The following is a 9,814-nucleotide window of genomic DNA, read 5'->3' as shown; positions in this document are numbered from 1 at the left end:
ATTTAATTCCAATGGCGTGATACTAGTGGCGCACCAGTAGTGCGCCATTAGTAGGCAAAACTGGTGCGCCACTAGCATGCCTTTTCATAGTAGTGCAATGCGAAATATTAAACTAACGCATAACTCAATCTAGCTAAAACTTGAGTGACTATCCAGAAAAATAGATAATAACCTCATCAGTCACGAAATGTGAAGATACATGTAGCAATGAAGGTTGGAACATAGTTATGCCTGGCAAACATGCATGCTATCATGAGATTATGAAATGTCATATGCATCATTGTACAGATCAGGAATTATGTTCTATGGATATTGGGATTAATTGGCCCGATTGGAAATAGAAACAAGAACCCATGTCATGGTGTCTTCCTTGTAATTTTGAATACAACAGTCTAAGATAAATCATTCAGAATGTTTCTTGGGACAAGGTTGCATTTCATCAATGACATTAGTTGGGAGGCGTGCTACCTGGCCCATTTTTGAATCTAGAGTAATATGTGGAGCTATAGACAGAGAAGCCTTCTGATCTTTCAAAACTAGGATGATTATTCTCGGACCTTGGGCACGACATTCTATGCCACAAATGACCAGGAGCAAAACTGCTAGGTTGCCTCAAGTGTTGTGAACCTGCAATAACATAGTCAGTCTCAAGCCATCGCTAAACATTCAATGTTGCTGGCCAGGAGAAATACCGCTGTTGTTTCCATGGTATGTTAAGGGCATGAAATATTCTAGTGCGAAATTGGGAGCACGATGGGTAATGAAGCCTTGACCTCTTGAACTAGGAGGAAGCTAATGAAAGATGTATTGACATTCTGGTGCATGAGGATTGAGCAGGATGTCGAGGATGTAATCCTTGACCTGGTGGTTCAAGAGGAGGATGCTGAGCATGGAAGTCGTGACCTAGTAGGCCAGGCGGAGGATACAAACAATATGAGCCTTGCTCTGCTAGTACCAGAGGAGGACACCAAAAATATAGGCCATCATTTACTAGTACATGAAGAGGATGAAGATGGTATGATTTTTGATATGAAAAAAAGAGAAGGATGACGTCCATGATCAGCAAGTACTAGAGGAGGACATCGTGAGAATAAGATTTCCATGCATGTGGACTAATAGATAATACAAGCTTACACATATCACTTCTTTTTATTCCACACGAGTGCCCCCAATTTCTTGTATTTTCACAATACTTACCTCTCCATTGCTTGTGTTTACTCGTGACTTTTGGTCCCGTACAACAAAACCGATTAATGAATCTTGGTTTGTATCGAATGTTGACGCACCTTTCCTGAAACCATATTTTTCGAGGACTATTATTATGAACTTGTGTCCAGGACATACATAATACATGAACCCTCTTATGTTGTTGCTAAACCAATTCTTTTGTTCACTTTTAACATCTTTGCAACCTGCATCAGTGTCATAAATAGCTTAAACATAATATTCTGAATGTCCATACCTTCTAAAGACTATAAATGAAAAATCAAGTGTCAATCTTACCTACTTCATTCCCACTAAGCCATTTCTCGAAGACTCAACATTTAACAACATGCAAATCACCTAATACGATATTGGTTGCAAGTAAAAATCAGTTCATACTTATTTCTGTGATGTTTCAATAATTATTAAAACTTATGATGAAAGCAAACTGACACTACAAAAGACATAGTTATCTAGGTATATAAAATAAAATTTCAAACTCATTTCAGCACAAAAGTAAAATAATCCTAAAAGGGGAGATGTCAAATCATAAGAACAAGGATGAATGTTCTATAATGTAAGAAAGTGATCTTACCATTATTGAACAATTTTGAGGGTGACGAAGATCCTTAAGGAGATTTTTCAAATCCCCCCATTTCCCTCTTCCTTTTATCTCTATGGTTTTCAGACAGACAATATCTTGAATTTTTCCCCACTGCAAAGAGTACACATGGAATTGCTATAATCAGAAACAACATGATTCTAACTTCCACCATTCAAAACACCTAAATATTTGTTTCTCAAGCAAAAATATTTGATCCTACTTTATGATTGTAGTGGAAAATAATAATGTACATCACATTATCATTAAATCTGGTCAATCCAAGATATGCATGTGTTGCCATACAAAGACAAATTATATTAATTCTAACTTAAAAAAAGCAATCAATTATGCTTCAGACCTTCAGTAAGAAAGTGATAAAAATGTGATCTTGTATGTAGGCAAAGATATTGTTAGGTGGGCAAAGGTCTTACCAAATGAGGTCTTGCGTGTAGGTCCGAGTCATGTGGTGTAGAGGTACTTCATTTTGAGAGTGCAAAATTCTGCTCTACTGATGAAGTTCCTAACAAAAAGAACATACCTTGGATGAACTTCATCTTGCAAGCTCATTACTGTAACATGTATGCCCCACAACACTTTGGTTGGCATTGCTACTTTTGGTGGATAGAATGTATGGCCCCATAGAACCAATTTTAGTCTTTGGCTAAATGTGATTTTAGAAGATGTGACACTGTTTGGTTTTGGTAGCACACATGGTCTGATCATCCTATGCAATCTAAATCCACCCAATTGCATTATTTTACTATTGACAACGAGAACACCATTCAGAAGGCCTTAACCTATGAATCTATATATGATATGTTTCGCCCCTATCATCCATGGCATATGCCCAATGCAATCACCTTGTTATTATTCTTGATAAATTAAGCTATTTTCATGATGATGGCTCCTAGAAATTCAGTATGGGCAAGGTTCTTTTTTTACAGTAATTTTTTTACAAGACTATAACCAATCATGATGCTTCTCCCACCCCTATGTCATGGATATCAAAGCCATATTCTGAACATAAACATAGGCTCTTTTTTGGCTTTTACTTGACATGATCTATAACAGAGATATTCTAAGGAAGGACTGCAACACGCTTACTTTTGTATGTGACTTTAGACAAAACTTTTGGTGGATGATGAAACAACAGTGGAATTTAGGTATGCAAGTCGTGTCTACATTAGAAGAAAGAAAAACCAGGAACAAAAACAAAGGCTTGTTTGGGACGGTTTCTTGTATGCTAGAGCTAATGGAATCACAATAGCATGATCATATTTGATGGTAACACACCTACCATTTATGAATGTTTTAGCCTCCCTCCATTGTACATTTTCCACCAGAATAATTTCTAGAAGCATAGTAGGATCTTTCCACTATTTCCCTCTCAAAAATGATACAAGGAATATTTGAGCAGGGAAAGGAAAATAGACTTGAACAAAAGTCCACATATACATATGGAAATGTACACTATTTGACCACCAGTACAAAAAATCTATAATACATATGCAAACTCATGTTACATACAAAAAGAACAAAATCATATGTACTGGATATGTTGTAACAATGAAATGTTTCAATCCCGAAATAATTACCATGTTAATACCCTCTATAATTCATACAATAGATGAAATACCCGTTTTGTTGGAGTTTGACATGTTTGGACCTCATTGGCCTCTTGCTATCAATGTCTTTTTGGACAATATGACCCACTAATTAGTACCAATAGAAAATGTATGTGCTTTCCCAGTACAATTATGAAAAGTGGTGCCGAAAGGACCAAGATCATCTCACGTCCTACACTTCAACTTGAAGGCTTCAACACCTATTATGTAAGGAAATGGAGATATGACTGGATTGAGTAGTAAAACAGTTACATAACTTAGAAACACGGTGCAAACTTCTACCAATCAACAACCTAGTAAGGATATATGTTGGTTGAGTGCATGTGTGGGGTGTGTGTATGGGTTTGGCCCAAGGACCCACCCTTGTGTATATCTACTCATACCTGTAGTTTATAGCTAGAGAGCAAGAGAGTGTAACAGATTTCCCCCCAAGAAACAATATGGCATGGTTCCTATAAAAAAGACATGGTATGACACCTAGGTTACAACTAAAGCCATTGCTAGCGGTGAGAGGAAAGCTGGTGCTTGTAGTCATAGTTGTGGGTGAAGAGAGGTTCTGGTGCTAGTGGAGCTTCTGGAGTGAGGGCGAAATTTCATGGGAGAAGCTGCATTAGAGGCATAGCCTTTAGCAAAGAGGAACTAGTCTAGAGCAGGGGACAACCTCCGGTGGTGGTGGAGTAGAGCAAAGAGAAGAGGTGCTTGTGGCCAGGAGCGCAGGGCGGCGCAGAAAATTGGTATTGAAGCTTTTTGCGTGCAACCAGGAACCGGGGCCCCTCCTCGTGGCTCATGCAGGAATTGTAGGTCGTGGGTGCTGGCTGTAGCAGCAAGAGTCGGATATATGGCTGGCTGGCTGCTCGAAATCAATAGCTTATCCGAGACGACGGTCGATAGTGCATGCAAGTAAAAGGACCTGCAGGTATGTGTTGTTGATTTGTGTTGGTGAAAGGAGAGATGGGCAAGGTGTCCACAGATAGTATCAACTGGAGGTAGCAGTTATTGTAGCGAGTACTATGGAAAGGAAGTAGAGAAGAGTTGTGTTTCCCGAATATGTTTTTCGGCTGCTAATGCTGCTGTCTTATAGTGGAGTGAAGGAGAAGTTTTTTTGCTGGTTGCTGAAAGAAGGCAAATGATAACTTCTTGTAGGTGGGGTGGTTGGTGTTTGAGGTAGGGAGGAACATGATGGATTTAGAGGCTTGGTGTGCTAGTTGCATTGAACCTGGTTGTTAATTGTTCTTGCTAAAGTAAGCTAAAAGAGAATGTCTGGTAGGGAAGAAGAGAGAAGGCATAGTTCCTTGCTCTTGGTGCTTTCTAGTGAGACTGGACAATGGGGGAAATTCAAAAATTGAGAAGCTAATTCAAAAACCCTAAGAAAACTCATAGAATATCCAACCATAGCCCTATAATAGGGTGCAAAAAAGCAGTTCTAGTAAAATTCGAGGCACCAAAAATTGAATTTTAGGGCACCAGAAAATGTTCATCTGCAACAACAGCCTTAAATTGGTGCCCTAAAAGGCACCTTGGTTGTTGTATCGTGGGTGTCCTATTTTAAGGAAGTTCTTGGAGCAGCGTTTCTGGCACAAAGCGATATAAAATAACCACTTGATTGAGGTCATGCATGGTACCCTTTTTGGAGCAAATTTTGCGGGTGTAGCCGAAGTATTGTATATTTGCAGCATATGGCTGCTTGCCGCCATCGTTGTATGGTAAGGCTTTGTTGGAAGTGTTGTAGAAAGGTTAGCGCCTCTACATGTACTATCGTGTGTGCTACCTGGCCAGGAGGCTGCCGGAGGTGTTGAGGAGGCTCTACGCAGGAGGAATCGAGTGGGATTTCGCCGGAATCAACGATCCCATTGCGGTAGAGGTACTAGTAGGAGATGAAGGAAACAGACTGTGAAGCTTGCAAGCCTCACATCATGGAAGGGGTCCATGGTGAGTGTGCCGGAGACGTGCTAGTGTATATTACTTCCATGTTGTGCCCCGTGGCACGATAGCACACGTACTATTAGTGGGGCATAATCTCGCTCAGATCGCTCCCGGTGGTTGTGCCCTATCAAGAAGGACGAGGTTATAGGACGCCATCGCATCTGTTTCATGAGTGTCTTGCCACGGAGGTCAAGGTGGATAGAACCAATGACGAGGTGGACTGGTGGCGTTCATTGATGGTTTTTCAATTTCATGATCTGCTTTTGATCTGTCATTGAAGATTTCAAAATTAAATTAAAAGTTCATGGTTGGCTCTTGATCATCCTACATGTTCTTGAGTAAATATGATGCAAAGTGTTTTATTCTCCAGATCTAATAGTTGATTAGGTTGCATCTCATAGTGCTTCTTCTGTCACTCGAGGATATTGAAAAGAGGGAGGGGTCCCTAAAGAATGATGAGCCAATCTTTTGCATGTGGGGTCAATGATGTTCGATTTATGAGTTATGAACTCTCTCTTCAGAAACAAAGAAACAAAGCCATTGTGATGATACATGCTCCCAGCATTAGTGAATTCATTGTGGATCAATTGGTAGAACAGATAATTATAAGTGGCACAACATACAAGTTGATGCTTATAATTCAAAAAAGTTCTAAATGGCTCTATCCCTTTGTGCGTATATAACTAAAGGGCATATTGCTTCTTCAGTCTCATTTGGCGTGCATGAAATTTAGTAATACTCTCTTTTTTTGCTCTTATTTCTTCATTGTCTTTGCCACATCAATTTAGAAGCAATTATTGTGGCTAATAGTTCAGTGGGCATTTTTTTTTGCTTAGTGCTCCATGATATTTAAGCTAGTATTTTAACAAATTGAAAGATGTTCCCAACATTCTCTTTAACTTTTGCGGTTCAATGAAGGTGAGCCATGCGATGGCCGAGATCATCGCCTTGGGATTGACCATTGGACATACTATGCTAGGGTGGACACCACGCTCTCTATAAGTGAGGGTGGAAAGAAGGATAAGTAGTGACACGGGTAGGGCGCCATATTTAAATAGGGGATATAGACCCGTGGGAGTCTTGAGCCATGCTTACTCGACTAGGGGCAGCCTTTTTTCTCTCGTTGCAACACACATGAATGTTTGCTAGTAGAATTAAATCACATAAGCTTGGGGAATTACGTAGTAGATTGTCTGACTAAGAGTTAGGACTCAATATAATTTAGCTTGTAATATGATGGTAATGATAGATACTTAACACCCATATAAGGGTGGTGGGGGGGGGTTAGAAGTTGAGAGGGACTATTGGGTTGAGTCTATTTGTGGGGTGTGTGTATGGGTTTGGTTGAAATTATAGCCCCACGCTTATGTATATCCACTCATACTTGTAGCCTGTTGTTCTAGATCAAGAGAATGTTCCAGATGTACCCCCAAGAGACAACAACATTTTAGTGTGAATAATGTCATCTGAGTTACACCATCATCCATGATATTTGAATTAATGTGGTTGTAATCATACATATATACATTTTACCTATATATTTGCTAGTTTCACTATATGGTGGCGCTAAACTGCACTTGAGCGCAAAATCCTTATTCTGCAATCTGGTCCTATGGTGCACCCAATCAACCAGAAAACATGCCGGCCGTATGGTGCACCTAGTCATCCTGAAAACAAGCACCCATCCTCGTGCTCCTCGATACATTTGGTCGTAATAGCCTATGCGGCATTTTGTATAGAGTCTTAACTTCATTACTATAGATGTATGATCATATATTGATATTAATAGCCCGTGTGATATGTATTAAAACGAGTTAACTTCATTACTCAGATGCATGATCATATATTGATAGTAAATGTCTAATGTAACGTATAGTAAAACTTATTGATTTCTTTACTACTTAATATGGCATTAAAGTTGATGGTAAAACGCTTTGTGTTTAGTAGCAAATGTGGTAGCCACTTTTACAACTTAATTCTGGGTTTATGTTTGATCGTAATACACTTAGTTTCCAGTAGTAAAACTGATGAATATTTTTACCACCAGTTACTACAGGAGGAAGGTTTGCATTCTAGGGGATCTGGTTGGCTGCCTAGTTATCATGGTATGGCCAGAGTGTAGAATAAAATATTTGCCCTGATGCATATATATAGGTATTTTAATACTTAAAACCATTTCAAGTAATTCAAAGCAACATGGAAAATGGGATATATAAGGAAAATATGTCCTAAGGAAAAAAATCCCTATTTAAACATAGCATTAGTGGTTTTTGCACCGATGAAGTATGAGAAAACATTGATTACGACCAATATATGATGTATCAAATTTTGCAGAGGAACTAATTGTTCTAAAAATTATCATGAATTTAATAATGGGCCATAACAAAAGAAGAGTGCAACTAGAAGCCATGTAGTAATAAATTCAAAAGGTTAATTTTGGATGACACAAACTTAATGTTCATTGTGGTTCAGATATTATTTTATCCGCCAATATTGGCATTTGTCCTAACTCATCAAAATACACCTACATTAGAGCAAAGCAACAATTTGGTAAGCCAAAACAACAATCATTTTTACATGGTTGTCCATTATCAAAACCAAATCTGCTACTTTTCTAAAGACACGACAATGAAGACATTATACTAAATCAATGATAAGAATGATGTCAAATAATATCACTTGAAAGCATAACCATGTGCCTCATGTTCTATAATGTATTGTTTGTGGGAGTGAGCAGTGTGCATTCTGTAGTAACAATAAATGATTGTGCCTTTCAAAAAAGCAATAAAAAATAGCAGGTTAAGAGAAATAGGGGTGGCCTCCTCCAGATGCTATACACGCTATAGTGTGCTATTCACAAATAGTGTTTCAAAGTAATGCCATGTATAGCCTAAAATTAAAGGGTTCTAACAAGAATAAATGATATATTTCGATAATAAAGTACTAAAAAAATTTTGATGTGGCCTAACATCAACAACCCATGATGCAACAACACGACAAAAATATACAAATTTAGAATCAGGTGCCTCCGGGATCTCCATTGCTAAAAAATAACCTCTTATTGCTGGATATTGAAGTACTCCATGTTGCTAGCTATTTCACAAATGGACGTTGAATCAATCGAGTGCTAGGAGTTAAGATGGATAACTTGTAACATAATCAAAAAATAAGATCTAGCAAACATGATGATCCAACACATACATCATGGATCTGTGAGCCCAAAGAACGTGCCTGGTGCGTCACTTGTTAGTGGCGCAGCTGGCTGCGACATGAGCCGCCGCAAACAGAAAAGATCGGCGGAGAACAGAGGAAGACCAGCGAGGAATGGAAGTAGACGGACCGAACAGTAGGAAGAAGAAGCCGCCTCCGCCGACGCATAGGACCACATGGTTGGGTGGAGAATAAAGTAGAGAGCTGTGGACTGGAAGCACTTGGTTGGATATAGGATTCTCTATTTTTCTTATTTGGGCTAGGTCAGTCTTGTGTCCTTGGGCTAATGGGTTGCCAAAAAACACACACTTCAAGCTATACCATTTTAGCGCAATATAGCATGTTATTTTGCGAATAGGCCCATCATAAGAAAAAATGCCAAACTTAAGTGTGGCCTCTCCTCGTATGCTATAGCACGCTACTAGTAAAGAAATTGCGCACTATTTTTTCATTTAAAAAAGACATGATCGTCATGTCTGAAAGATGGAAATAGTATGTGGTAGTTAGTTCTCTAAAAGCACCAAAATGCGTTGACTATTTTTGTTGGACATGAAAATACTCTAGAAAAGATAGTAACCTATAGTAGAGATTTAAGGATTAAGTTCTGGTTGACATTAGCTTTGTGAATACTATTCAGAGAGGGGGATGAGTGCCAAACTACTATAAAACAAGGAACCCATGGATCGAAGGTAATTAGTGTTGTCGCTTTCCAATAACTTATGTATGTTTGTGCTTTTCACTGTACTAGCATAGTGTCCTATTCGATGTGTGGGCTAGAATTTTATAAAGTTGTATCATGACCACATATTATTTAATTTGTCTAAGGAAACTTGTATACCAATTTGATCACATTTTCAAATATGCGCCTTCAGCGAACATATTTTTGTCTTAGGCATGTTTGATGCATGGGGATCATCATTATCCATTGTTAAGTTATTATAAAATTACAATGTTGTATTAGGTTACTATTATTTTCATTGTAAAAAATGTGTGTTTTCCATATATTTTTACCTTATTTTTGTGTTATATACTAATTAAACACACTTCAAATGATAAAACTTTTTTTTAATTGTGGTTTGAATCTTTTCTATGCATATGAGTTTTACTACATAAAATTCTTGGTAAAACAATGTCAATTATATTCTGAGGTATTCGTTATATTTTGCATGGGCATCGATTCTCAAGAGATAGTTTTGGTAGGATCAATTCACTCATATACTATTGAAAGTGTACTTGACACAATTGAAAT

General features: G+C 38.3%; 1 pseudogene; it reads right to left on the bottom strand.

Annotated features, from left to right (window-relative positions):
- Positions 1 to 448: 448 nt before the first annotated feature.
- On the bottom strand, positions 449 to 5,360 carry LOC119320687 (annotated as a pseudogene).
- Positions 5,361 to 9,814: the final 4,454 nt, after the last annotated feature.

The sequence above is a fragment of the Triticum dicoccoides genome, chromosome 6B (genome assembly GCF_002162155.2).
Source record: "Triticum dicoccoides isolate Atlit2015 ecotype Zavitan chromosome 6B, WEW_v2.0, whole genome shotgun sequence".
Lineage (NCBI taxonomy): Eukaryota > Viridiplantae > Streptophyta > Magnoliopsida > Poales > Poaceae > Triticum > Triticum dicoccoides.
This window is presented reverse-complemented; position numbering and strand designations above follow the sequence as displayed.